Genomic DNA, 14,583 nt, shown 5'->3' with positions numbered 1-14,583 from the left:
TCCTTCATCACCAGCCTTATTGCTACCAGGCGTGGGGGTTATCTACCTTTACTCAGTATAGCCGTGTCCTTCATCACCAGCCTTATTGCTACCAGGCGTGGGGGTTATCTTCTACCTTTACTCAGTATAGCCGTGTCCTTCATCACCAGCCTTATTGCTGCCAGGCGTGGGGGTTATCTACCTTTACTCAGTATAGCCGTGTCCTTCATCACCAGCCTTATTGCTACCAGGCGTGGGGGTTATCTACCTTTACTCAGTATAGCCATGTCCTTCATCACCAGCCTTATTGCTACCAGGCGTGGGGGTTATCTACCTTTACTCAGTATAGCCATGTCCTTCATCACCAGCCTTATTGCTGCCAGGCGTGGGGGTTATCTTCTACCTTTACTCAGTATAGCCGTGTCCTTCATCACCAGCCTTATTGCTACCAGGCGTGGGGGTTATCTACCTTTACTCAGTATAGCCGTGTCCTTCATCACCAGCCTTATTGCTACCAGACGTGGGGGTTATCTTCTACCTTTACTCAGTATAGCCATGTCCTTCATCACCAGCCTTATTGCTGCCAGGCGTGGGGGTTATCTTCTACCTTTACTCAGTATAGCCGTGTCCTTCATCACCAGCCTTATTGCTACCAGACGTGGGGGTTATCTACCTTTACTCAGTATAGCCATGTCCTTCATCACCAGCCTTATTGCTGCCAGACGTGGGGGTTATCTTCTACCTTTACTCAGTATAGCCGTGTCCTTCATCACCAGCCTTATTGCTACCAGGCGTGGGGGTTATCTACCTTTACTCAGTATAGCCATGTCCTTCATCACCAGCCTTATTGCTGCCAGGCGTGGGGGTTATCTACCTTTACTCAGTATAGCCGTGTCCTTCATCACCAGCCTTATTGCTGCCAGGCGTGGGGGTTATCTACCTTTACTCAGTATAGCCGTGTCCTTCATCACCAGCCTTATTGCTGCCAGGCGTGGGGGTTATCTTCTACCTTTACTCAGTATAGCCGTGTCCTTCATCACCAGCCTTATTGCTGCCAGGCGTGGGGGTTATCTTCTACCTTTACTCAGTATAGCCATGTCCTTCATCACCAGCCTTATTGCTGCCAGGCGTGGGGGTTATCTACCTTTACTCAGTATAGCCGTGTCCTTCATCACCAGCCTTATTGCTGCCAGGCGTGGGGGTTATCTTCTACCTTTACTCAGTATAGCCGTGTCCTTCATCACCAGCCTTATTGCTACCAGGCGTGGGGGTTATCTACCTTTACTCAGTATAGCCGTGTCCTTCATCACCAGCCTTATTGCTGCCAGGCGTGGGGGTTATCTACCTTTACTCAGTATAGCCGTGTCCTTCATCACCAGCCTTATTGCTACCAGGCGTGGGGGTTATCTACATTTACTCAGTATAGCCATGTCCTTCATCACCAGCCTTATTGCTACCAGGCGTGGGGGTTATCTACCTTTACTCAGTATAGCCGTGTCCTTCATCACCAGCCTTATTGCTGCTAGACGTGGGGGTTATCTTCTACCTTTACTCAGTATAGCCGTGTCCTTCATCACCAGCCTTATTGCTACCAGGCGTGGGGGTTATCTACCTTTACTCAGTATAGCCGTGTCCTTCATCACCAGCCTTATTGCTGCCAGGCGTGGGGGTTATCTTCTACCTTTACTCAGTATAGCCATGTCCTTCATCACCAGCCTTATTGCTGCCAGGCGTGGGGGTTATCTACCTTTACTCAGTATAGCCATGTCCTTCATCACCAGCCTTATTGCTACCAGGCGTGGGGGTTATCTACCTTTACTCAGTATAGCCGTGTCCTTCATCACCAGCCTTATTGCTGCCAGGCGTGGGGGTTATCTTCTACCTTTACTCAGTATAGCCGTGTCCTTCATCACCAGCCTTATTGCTACCAGGCGTGGGGGTTATCTACCTTTACTCAGTATAGCCGTGTCCTTCATCACCAGCCTTATTGCTACCAGGCGTGGGGGTTATCTACCTTTACTCAGTATAGCCATGTCCTTCATCACCAGCCTTATTGCTGCCAGGCGTGGGGGTTTAACATATGTACTTAGTGCCTCAAGAGTTGGATAGACTTAAACATCAATTAAAGGGTCCTGAAAATATCAGACAAGCAGCAGGAAATGATTTGGATATGGCCATGAAGGATATTTTGAACAGAAAAGGATGAATCCCTATGATAAGGTCCAAAAATACACAAACCTCTTGCAAAGGTATTTGGCCTTGGTAAAACAAGGTAAGAGAGAGACCAACCATTTATCACTTTCTCTAACGGAACCCTTACATGTTGAAGATCAGAGAGAGATCCCTGCCCTGACTGGACCAGAGACCTTACAGGTTGAAGATCAGAGAGAGATCCCTGCCCCTGTAATGACTGGACCAGAGACCTTACATGTTGAAGATCAGAGAGAGATCCCTGCCCTGACTGGACCAGAGACCTTACATGTTGAAGATCAGAGAGAGATCCCTGCCCTGACTGGACCAGAGACCTTACAGGTTGAAGATCAGAGAGAGATCCCTGCCCCTGTCATGACTGGACCAGAGACCTTACATGTTGAAGATCAGAGAGAGATCCCTGTCATGACTGGACCAGAGACCTTACAGGTTGAAGATCAGAGAGAGATCCCTGCCCCTGTCATGACTGGACCAGAGACCTTACATGTTGAAGATCAGAGAGAGATCCCTGCCCCTGTAATGACTGGACCAGAGACCTTACATGTTGAAGATAATGTTCTGCATGATATGTTGACACATGTTCCAGCACGTAACAGGAAAAATGCTCGATACATTATGAACAAGATAAAAGACTCAAAGGGGGCTGCTACTTGGAATGACAAAGGAGAGTTTATCTTTCAGGGGGACGTTGTCAGGGGTTTTCATATGATGGACTTGTTTAAAAGTATCACTGCATCCCACCAGATTGTTGATGATAGAAGACCTCCTGGGTGGAGTCAGTTTCTTAAAGCCCTGGCAGTCCTCAACATTCCACTCTCAGGTCTACCAAACTATAAGCTTCACCAACAGATTCAGTCTTTAAAACAGAAACCCTTCAAAGAGCTACAGCACTCCTAAATATGATCTAACAACCCCTCCTCCTTTTGAAAGGGTTAATAATAACTCATTAATGGATGAGTCCTCACCCCTGAACCCCTCCTCCTTTTGAAAGGGTTAATAATAACCCATTCATGGATGAGTCCTCACCCCTGAACCCCTCCTCCTACATTTTATTTAAAGAAATGATGCAATTTAACATTTGTGACATTATTTAAACATTTGACGTGAGAACACACCTTGAGTATAGGGTCTTAAAAGACACATACTTAAACACTTTTGATATTTCTTAACAAAATAATCTATGGTGCAATCATTACTTCTTAAATCATCTAAAATCATCATTACTTCTTAAATCATAAATAGACAAAACATCTTCAAAAGAAACTCCATGGGCTCTTTGGCATAGGTAGAATACACTGTGTTGACCACAGGTAGAATACACAGTGTTGACAACTGGTAGAATACACAGTGTTGACCACAGGTAGAATACACAGTGTTGACCACAGGTAGAATACACAGTGTTGACTGCCAGCTAGCCATCCGTTACCGACTAGCAGCGCTGTAGTTACTAATACTTCACAACGGAACGATTTGACTAGTGCAGTGTTACCTAGCTAGCTACCTAGTTGTCTTTGTCATAGCTTGATAATTGTTAATTGATAATTGTTAGCTAGCCAGCCATCGAGGTTAGCTAGCCAGCTATTTCCGTCCCCCGCGACGCCATTTTTCCTAACCTAGCCAACTATTACCGACGAGCAGCATTGTTGAAACTAAATACACTACAAGGAACGTCTTGATTAGTGTTATGTTAGCTAGCTAGCTACAAAGTTGCTTTGTATCATGACAAGGTGTAGTACTGAAACTACCGAGGTTACCTAGCCAGCTACACGTTCAAAGTCAACAACGCAGCCACTGCTAGCTAGCCTACTCCACCAGCCAGCAGTACTGTATCATTTTAGTCAATAACATTTTTGCAACGTAAGCTTAACTTCCTGAACATTCGAGACGTGTAGTCCACTTGTCACTCCAATCTCACTTGCATTAGCGTAGCCTCTTCTGTAGCTTGTCTACTATGTGTCTGCCTATCCCTGTTCTCTCTCCTCTGCACAGGCCATACAAACGCTCCACACCGCGTGGCCGCTGCCACTCTAACCTGGTGGTCCCAGCGCGCACGACCCACGTGGAGTTCCAGGTCTCCGGCAGCCTCTGGAACTGCCGGTCTGCGGCCAACAAGGCTGAGTTCATCTCAGCCTATGCTACCCTCCAGTCCCTAGACTTCCTGGCGCTGACGGAAACATGGATCACCACAGATAACACTGCTACTCCTACTGCTCTCTCCTCGTCTGACTACGTGTTCTCGCATACCCCTAGAGCATCGAGCTAGCGGGGTGGTGGCACTGGAATCCTCATCTCTCCCAAGTGGACATTCTCTCTTTCTCCCCTGACCCATCTGTCTATCTCCTCATTTGAATTCCATGCTGTCACAGTTACCAGCCCTTTCAAGCTTAACATCCTTATCATTTATCGCCCTCCAGGTTCCCTTGGAGAGTTCATCAATGAGCTTGACGCCTTGATAAGTTCCTTTCCTGAGGATGGCTCACCTCTCACAGTTCTGGGTGACTTTAACCTCCCCACGTCTACCTTCGACTCATTCCTCTCTGCCTCCTTCTTTCCACTCCTCTCCTCTTTCGACCTCACCCTCTCACCTTCCCCCCCTACTCACAAGGCAGGCAATACGCTTGACCTCATCTTTACTAGATGCTGTTCTTCCACTAATCTCATTGCAACTCCCCTCCAAGTCTCCGACCACTACCTTGTATCCTTTTCCCTCTCGCTCTCATCCAACACTTCTCACTCTCCCCCCTACTCGGATGGTATTGCGCCGTCCCAACCTTCGCTCTCTCTCTCCCGCTACTCTCTCCTCTTCCATCCTATCATCTCTTCCCTCTGCTCAAACCTTCTCCAACCTATCTCCTGATTCTGCCTCCTCAACCCTCCTCTCCTCCCTCTCTGCATCCTTTGATTTCCTCTGTCCCCTATCCTCCAGGCCGGCTCGGTCCTCCCCTCCTGCTCCGTGGCTCGACGACTCACTGCGAGCTCACAGAACAGGGCTCCGGGCAGCCGAGCGGAAATGGAGGAAAACTCGCCTCCCCTGCGGACCTGGCATCCTTTCACTCCCTCCTCTCTACATTTTCCTCTTCTGTCTCTGCTGCTAAAGCCACTTTCTACCACTCTAAACTCCAAGCATCTGCCTCTAACCCTAGGGAAGCTCTTTGCTACCTTCTCCTCCCTCCTGAATCCTCCTCCCCCTCCCCCCCTCCTCCCTCTCTGCGGATGACTTCGTCAACCATTTTGAAAAGAAGGTTGACGACATCCGATCCTCGTTGCTAAGTCAAACGACACTGCTGGTCCTGCTCACACTGCCCTACCCTGTGCTTTGACCTCTTTCTCCCCTCTCTCTCCAGATGAAATCTCGCGTCTTGTGACGGCCGGCCGCCCAACAACCTGCCCACTTGACCCTATCCCCTCCTCTCTTCTCCAGACCATTTCCGGAGACCTTCTCCCCTACCTCACCTCGCTCATCAACGCATCCTTGACCGCTGGCTACGTCCCTTCCGTCTTCAAGAGAGCGAGAGTTGCACCCCTTCTGAAAAAACCTACACTCGATCACTCCGATGTCAACAACTACAGGCCAGTATCCCTTCTTTCCTTTCTCTCCAAAACTCTTGAACGCGCCGTCCTTGGCCAGCTCTCTTGCTATCTCTCTCAGAATGACCTTCTTGATCCTAATCAGTCAGGTTTCAAGACTGGGCATTCAACTGAGACTGCTCTTCTCTGTGTCACGGAGGCTCTCCGCACTGCTAAAGCTAACTCTCTCTCCTCTGCTCTCATCCTTCTAGACCTATCTGCTGCCTTTGATACCGTTAACCATCAGATCCTCCTCTCCACCCTCTCCGAGCTGGGCATCTCCGGCACCGCGCACGCTTGGATTGCGTCCCTACCTGACAGGTCGCTCCTACCAGGTGGCGTGGCGAGAATCTGTCTCCGCACCACGTGCTCTCACCACTGGTGTCCCCCAGGGCTCTGTTCTTGGCCCACTCCCATTCTCGCTATACACCAAGTCACTTGGCTCTGTCATATCCTCACATGGTCTCTCATATCATTGCTATGCAGATGACACACAATTAATCTTCTCCTTTCCCCCTTCTGACAACCAGGTGGCGAATCGCATCTCTGCATGTCTGGCAGACATATCAGTGTGGATGACGGATCACCACCTCAAGCTGAACCTCGGCAAGACGGAGCTACTCTTCCTCCCGGGGAAGGACTGCCCGCTCCATGATCTCGCCATCACGGTTGACAACTCCCTTGTGTCCTCCTCCCAGAGTGCTAAGAGCCTTGGCGTGACCCTGGACAACACCCTGTCGTTCTCCACCAACATCAAGGCGGTGACCCGATCCTGTAGGTTCATGCTCTACAACATTCGCAGAGTACGACCCTGCCTCACACAGGAAGCGGCGCAGGTCCTAATCCAGGCACTTGTCATCTCCCGTCTGGATTACTGCAACTCGCTGTTGGCTGGGCTCCCTGCCTGTGCCATTAAACCCCTACAACTCATCCAGAACGCCGCAGCCCGTCTGGTGTTCAACCTTCCCAAGTTCTCTCACGTCACCCCGCTCCTCCGCTCTCTCCACTGGCTTCCAGTCGAAGCTCGCATCCGCTACAAGACCATGGTGCTTGCCTACGGAGCTGTGAGGGGAACGACACCTCCGTACCTTCAGGCTCTGATCAGGCCCTACACCCAAACAAGGGCACTCCGTTCATCCACCTCTGGCCTGCTCGCCTCCCTACCTCTGAGGAAGCACAGTTCCCGCTCAGCCCAGTCAAAACTGTTTGCTGCTCTGGCACCCCAATGGTGGAACAAGCTCCCTCACGACGCCAGGACAGCGGAGTCAATCACCACCTTCCGGAGACACCTGAAACCCCACCTCTTCAAGGAATACCTGGGATAGGATAAAGTAATCCTTCTAACCCCCCCCTTAAAAGATTTAGATGCACTATTGTAAAGTGGTTGTTCCACTGGATATTATAGGTGAATGCACCAATTTGTAAGTCGCTCTGGATAAGAGCGTCTGCTAAATGACTAAAATGTAAAAAAAAAAATGTAAAAAATGTTGACCACAGGTAGAATACAAGTAGAATACACAGTGTTGACCACAGGTAGAATACACAGTGTTGACCACAGGTAGAATACACAGTGTTGACCACAGGTAGAATACACAGTGTTGACCACAGGTACAATACACAGTGTTGACCACAGGTAGAATACACAGTGTTGACCACTGGTAGAATACACAGTGTTGACCACAGGTAGAATACTGTCACGTCCTGACCAGCAGAGGGTGTTGTTGTGTAGTTTTTGGTCAGGACGTGGCAGAGTAATTGAAAGCATACAATGTGTAACCCTCTGCAAAATCATTTCTGTCGATAGGTAAAGAGAGATCTTTTAGATGTCTCCCTGTAGCCAGGAATAGATTGTAAAATTCTCGCACAGATATGTTGTTATTAAATTGCGGTTGGAAAGCCTTAGCAGGGACCCGGCGTCCGTCCTGACAGAGAGCTACATACTCTGCATTGAAATGCTGAAAATAAATGTTTTTTTAATGTAAATTGCCCGTATTAGAGGCATGATCAACCACGCCTAGAAACAGGTTTTCTTGACTGCAGATTCTACTTCCCACCGGTATGCTAAATGTTTTCATGGTAATTCTTTGGAGAGGGTATAGGGCATTTCCTTTCATCAAAGCCTGTGAATGACCCAGACGAACTGCCGGAGATACAGACACTTTTTCATATAAAAAGCGTAGCCCCCAACACTTTTAAACTAAAGTCACCATGTAGTTCAGCCATCAGACAAAACTCATCCTTGGCCCTTGTTAATTATATCCTTAAATCAACCGAATTTAACCTGTTATGGCTAGGGGGCAGTATTTTCACGGCTGGATAAAAAACGTACCCGATTTAATCTGGTTACCACTCCTACCCAGTAACTAGAATATGCATATACTTATTACATATGGATAGAAAACACCCTAAAGTTTCTAAAACTGTTTGAATGGTGTCTGTGAGTATAACATAACTCATTTGGCAGGCAAAAACCTGACAAGGTTTCAGGCAGGAAGTGGCCTGTCTGACAAGGTGTCGTTCTTCTTGTCTCTGTTTATTGAAGAGTGATCTTAGCTGTCCCGTGACACTTCCTACGGCTGCCATAGGGTCTCAGAAGGCGGTAAAAAGCTGAATCGTGGCTTTGCAGGCTCTGGTTGAAACAAAGTAGCGCGTTTGGGTAGTGGCTGGTTACAGTACTGTGAGACTCAGGCTCGTGCCAGCGTCAACCGAAAGCTTTGTTTACTTTCCTCTGTTTAGCTAAAAGGAGATTCCCGGTCTGAATATTATCGCTTTTTTACGAGAAAAATGGCATAAAAATTGATTTTAAACAGCGGTTGACATGCTTCGAAGTACGGTAATGGAATATTTAGATTTTTTTTGTCACGAATTGCGCCATGCGCGCGACCCTGATTTACCATTTCAGATAGTGTCTGAACAAAACGCCGCTATTCGGATATAACGATGGATTATTTTGGACCAAACCAACATTTGTTATTGAAGTAGCAGTCCTGGGAGTGCATTCTGACGAAGACAACAAAAGGTAATCAAACTTTTATAATAGTAAACCTGATATTGGTGAGTGCTAAACTTGCCGGGTGTCTAAATAGCTAGCCCGTGATGCCTGGGCTATGTACTTAGAATATTGCAAAATGTGCTTTCACCAAAAAGCTATTTTAAAATCGGACATATCGAGTGCATAGAGGAGTTCTGTATCTATAATTCTTAAAATAATTGTTATGCTTTTTGTGAACGTTTATCGTGAGTAATTTAGTAAATTCTTAGTGAATTCGCCGGAAGTTTGCGGGGGGTATGCTAGTTCTGAACGTCACATGCTAATGTAAAAAGCTGGTTTTGATATAAATATGAACTTGATTGAACAAAACATGCATGTATTGTATAACATAATGTCCTAGGGTTGTCATCTAATGAAGATCATCAAAGGTTAGTGCTGCATTTAGCTGTCTTCTGGGTTTTTGTGACATTATATGCTAGCTTGAAAAATGGGTGTCTGATTATTTCTGGCTTGGTACTCTGCTGACATAATCTAATGTTTTGCTTTCGTTGTAAAGCCTTTTTGAAATCGGACAGTGTGGTTAGATAAAGGAGAGTCTTATCTTTAAAATGCTGTGAAATAGTCATATGTTTGAAAAATTGAAGTTTTTGTATTTTTTGAGGAATTTGTAATTCGCACCACGCCTATCATTGGGTATTGGAGCAGGTGTTCCACTAGCGGAACGTCTAGATGTAAGAGGTTTTAAGAGTAAACGTTCTTGAAAGAAAATGTCGGAGTTTATTGGACCTATCAGATGAAACTCTTGAGAGGCTGCACAGTAGAACGCAGAAGCCTCCAGTCCTTTGTTTTCACTAGTCGTGGGGTATACGGCTTCCATAGAAGATCCTGCAGTATCCTTGCTAAACAGCCCAGCGCTGAATTTTGTCTTCAAAGTGTCTTCGGAGTAGTTTAGTAAACATTCTAGGATAGCCCTATAAGGATATGTGGCACTGCTATGACTGAGAAGTCGTGTCTTTATAGCTTCAGAGAACATGCGGTGTAAAATAGCCATGTTGATTGTTTTTTCAGAAAATGCTTCTGAGTATCTTTTTGCAGTTTCCGGTGGAGACCTCCTCACTTTACATCATCTTTGACTTACTGATGTTCTTCTAGTGATTAACCTGTTTAGGATAGGGGGAAGTATTTTCACGGCCGGATAAAAAACGTACCCGATTTAATCTGGTTATTACTCCTGCCCAGAAACTAGAATATGCATATAATTGTTTGATTTGCATAGAAAACACCCTAAAGTTTCTAAAACTGTTTGAATGGTGTCTGTGTATAACAGAACTCATATGGCAGGCCAAAACCTGAGAAGATTCCATACAGGAAGTACCCTCTCTGACCATTTCTTGGCCTTCTATAGCCTCTTTATCGAAAACAGAGGATCTCTGCTGTAACGTGACATTTTCTAAAGCTCCCATAGGCTCTCAGAAGGCGCCAGAACGTTGAATGATGACTCTGCAGTCCCTGGGCGAAAAACAGTAGGGCTTTTGGAAAGTGGCCGTTCTGAGAACAATGAGACGGGCGCACGCGTGCATGTGAAGACTCCATTTTCTATTTTCAGTGTTTGAACGAAAACAAGGTCTCCCGGTCGGAATATTATCGCTATTTTACAAGAAAAATCGCATAAAAATTGATTTTAAACAGCGTTTGACATGCTTCGAAGTACGGTAATGGAATATTTTAACATTTTTTGTCACGATATGCGCCGGCGCGTCACACTTCAGATAGTGTCTTGAACGCAAGAACAAAACGCCGCTATTTGGATATAACTATGGATTATTTGGAACCAAAACAACATTGGGTGTTGAAGTAGAAGTCTTGGGAGTGCATTCTGACGAAGAACAGCAAAGGTAATCCAATTTTTCTTATAGTAAATCTGAGTTTGGTGAGTGCCAAACTTGGTGGGTGTCAAAATAGCTAGCCATGATGGCCGGGCTATCTACTCAGAATATTGCAAAATGTGCTTTTGCCGAAAAGCTATTTTAAAATCGGACACCGCGATTGCATAAAGGAGTTCTGTATCTATAATTCTTAAAATAATTGTTATGTTTTTTGTGAACGTTTATCGTGAGTAATTTAGTAAATTCACCGGAAGTTTTCAGGGGGTATGCTAGTTCTGAACGTCACATGCTAATGTAAAAAGCTGTTTTTTGATATAAATATGAACTTGATTGAACAAAACATGCATGTATTGTATAACGTAATGTCCTAGGAGTATCATCTGATGAAGATCATCAAAGGTTAGTGCTGCATTTAGCTGTGGATTTGGTTTTTGTGACATTATATGCTAGCTTGAAAAATGGGTGTGTGATTATTTCTGGCTGGGTACTCTCCTGACATAATCTAACGTTTTGCTTTCGTTGTAAAGCCTTTTTGAAACCCGACAATGTGGTTAGATAAAGGAGAGTCTTGTCTTTAAAATGGTGTAAAATAGTCATATGTTTGAAAAATGGAAGTTTTGGGATTTTTGAGGAGTTTGTAATTCGCGCCACGCTCTATCATTGGATATTGGTGAGGCGTTCCGCTAGCGGCACATCTAGATGTAAGAGGTTAATCAATTTTTTAAGGGCCGGCCTGCGCCTTATACCCAGAGGTCTCTTTTTAAGGGCCGGCCTGCGCCTTATACCCAGAGGTCTCTTTTTAAGGGCCGGCATAAGTATGTTTTGATCTTCAAGACAACAGCATGAGACCTGAGACTTCTTGATGTTCAGGATCTGATGACTCACGTTGAGTCATAGCATTAGCGACCACCTCAATTACTATATTTTTGGATGCTGATTTTAAATTAGGTTTGGCAATGCTAATGCCTCTATTCATCAGTGGTATAACCATCCTAAATAGGTTACGAAATATACCCCCTATCCCTGAACTATACATAGTCGGGGTTTCATGATAACCTTGGGGTGACAGGTAGCCTAGTGGTTAGAGTGTTGGGCCAGTAACTGAATGGTTGCTAGATTGAATCCCTGAGCTGACAAGGTAAAAATCTGTTGTTCTGCCCCTTAACAAGGCAGTTAACCCACTGTTCCTAGGCTGTCATTGTAAATAAGAATTTGTTCATAACTGATTTGCCTAGTTAAATTATAATAACTGGGTAATCCATTACCCACTTGATCCACATAGTATGATACATAGTGTATAGAGATGGTGGTTGTGCACCATAACAATTGTTTATTGTGATTATACGTAATATTTTTTTAGATATGTAGAGAAACTTTGAAAGGTCTAAATTGGAGTTTAACAATCACTTCACCATAAGTAAACACTATATTTTGGTTCTGATCTATTTTAATCTCATCCTGAATGTTTTCAATATATTTCTTGATTACAGGTACATAGTGTGACTTGTCATAGTTAACAATGATTCCATCCCCATCCTTTCCATCTATATGAACTGTTCTCAGGACTGGTACATAACTGTCTCCTACACTTTGATAGGATATGATGTCAGTAAACACCTACATGTTGTTAAACCCTGCATGTATATCCACAGGGTATGTTGTTAAACCCTGCATGTATATCCACAGGGTATGTTGTTAAACCCTGCATGTATATCCACAGGGTATGTTGTTAACGTGTTTGGGATAGGGGGCAGTATTTTCATGGCCGGATAAAAAACGTACCCGATTTAATCTGGTTACTACTCCTGCCCAGTAACTAGAATATGCATATAATTAGTAGATTTGGATAGAAAACACTCTAAAGTTTCTAAAACTGTTTGAATGGTGTCTGTGAGTATAACATAACTCATATGGCAGGCCAAAACCTGAGAAGATACCATGCAGGAAGTGGAAATCTGATTTGTGGAATCACCTTCAACACTTTGCCTATGAAACACACCATGAGTTAGGATTCATTTAGCACTTCCTAAGGCTTCCACTAGATGTCAACAGTCTTTACAAAGTGGTTTGAGTCTTCTCCGGTAGAAACTGACCGAACGAGAGGCCTGGAAAGTTGGTCATAGGGGGAATTCCGAAACGTTTAGTAAGACAATGCAATCGTCCTTCTTGAATATTATTGAAGCTCTGGTTGAAAAAGGCCCTAAAGATTTATGCTATACAACTTTTGACATGTTTGAACGAACGTAAATTTACATTTTTTGCACATTCGTGATGACCAGACCCGCGCGCTTCAGTACATTATGAGTAGCCTTCGGAACGCGCTAACAAGAAGGAGCTATTGGGACATAAATTATTAACTTTTTTGAACAAAACTAAATTTCTTCTAGACCTGGGATTCCTGGAAGTGCCTTTTGATGAAGATTATCAAAGGTAAGGGAATATTTACAATAGTATATTTGATTTTAGTTGGTTCCAAGATGGCGCTAACATGTATCGCCTAGCCTATTTTTCTGAGCATAGCACCTCGTTTATTGCAAAGTGTGATTTCCCAGTAAAGTTATTTTTAAATCTGGCAATGCGGTTGCATTCATGAGATGTTAATCTATAATTCTTTGAATGACAATATTAAATTTTAACAATGTTTTCGAATAGTAATTTTGTAAATTGTAGCGCTGATTCACCGGAAGCATTTCAGGGAAAATATTTTCTGAACGTCACACGCCAATGTAAAATGCTGTTTTTATATATAAATATGAACTTTATCGAACAAAAAATGCATGTATTGTGTAACATGATGTCCTAGGAGTGTCATCTGATGAAGATTGTCAAAGGTTAGTGCTGCATTTAGCTGTGTTTTGGGTATTTGTGATGCATGCTAGTTGCTTTGAAAAGGGCAGTGATTTCTTTGGGCAGGGTACTCTCCTAACATAATCTAATGTTTTGCTTTTGCTGTAAAGCCTTTTTGAAATCGGACAACGTGGTTCAATTCAGGAGAGGTGTATCTATAAAATGGTGTAAAATAGTAATATGTTTGAGAAATTGAAGTTATAGCATTTATGAGGTATTTGTATTTCGCCCGACACGATTCCACTGGCTGTTGACTAGGGTGGGACGCAAGCGTCCCAGGTTCCCAGACAGGTTAATTCTCGAGGTTTCTTGTCGCTCGTGGTGTTCACAGCTGTTTACTTATACTGACCAATACCCTACCCCACCCGGAAAATACTGTTTCATATACAACAGCCAGGCCAGAAGCTCACTACAACAGTGGCCTACTCTTTAAAATGTTAAAACCCAATACACATGTTCAACAAGGTAACTACACATCAATCACCTCGACAGCTTTAATGTAAATACATGCTTTAACCTAAACAGATGCACGATCAGGTTACATAAACACTCACTCGACAGCGTGAGAACTTCCTGGCAGGATGTACATATATGGGCATAACCACGTGACCCATAAAATATCTCATCAATCACTTTTTGACCTGTGCTGAATAGTGTATACTCTCTCCCGATGTCACAGGAAGGCCAAAAAGATCATCAAGGACAACAACCACCTGAGCCACTGCCTGTTCACCCCGCTATCATCCAGAAGGCGAGGTCAGTACAGGTGCATCAAAGCTGGGACCGAGAGACTGAAAAACAGCTTCTATCTCAAGGCCATCAGACTGTTAAACAGCCATCACTAGCACAGAGAGGCTGCTGCCAATATACTGACTCAAATCTCTGGCCACTTTTATAAATGGACATAATAAATGTATCACTAGTCACGTTAAACAATGCCACTTTAATAATGTTTACATTTCCTACATTACTCATCTCATATGTATATACTGTTCTCTATACCATCTACTGCATCTTGCCTATGCTGCACGGCCATCGCTCATCCATATATTTTTATGTACATATTCTTATTCATTCCTTTACATTTGTGTGTATAAGGTA

This window comes from Salmo salar, chromosome ssa01 (assembly GCF_905237065.1).
Source record: "Salmo salar chromosome ssa01, Ssal_v3.1, whole genome shotgun sequence".
Classification (NCBI taxonomy): Eukaryota; Metazoa; Chordata; class Actinopteri; order Salmoniformes; family Salmonidae; genus Salmo; species Salmo salar.
This window is presented reverse-complemented; position numbering follows the sequence as displayed.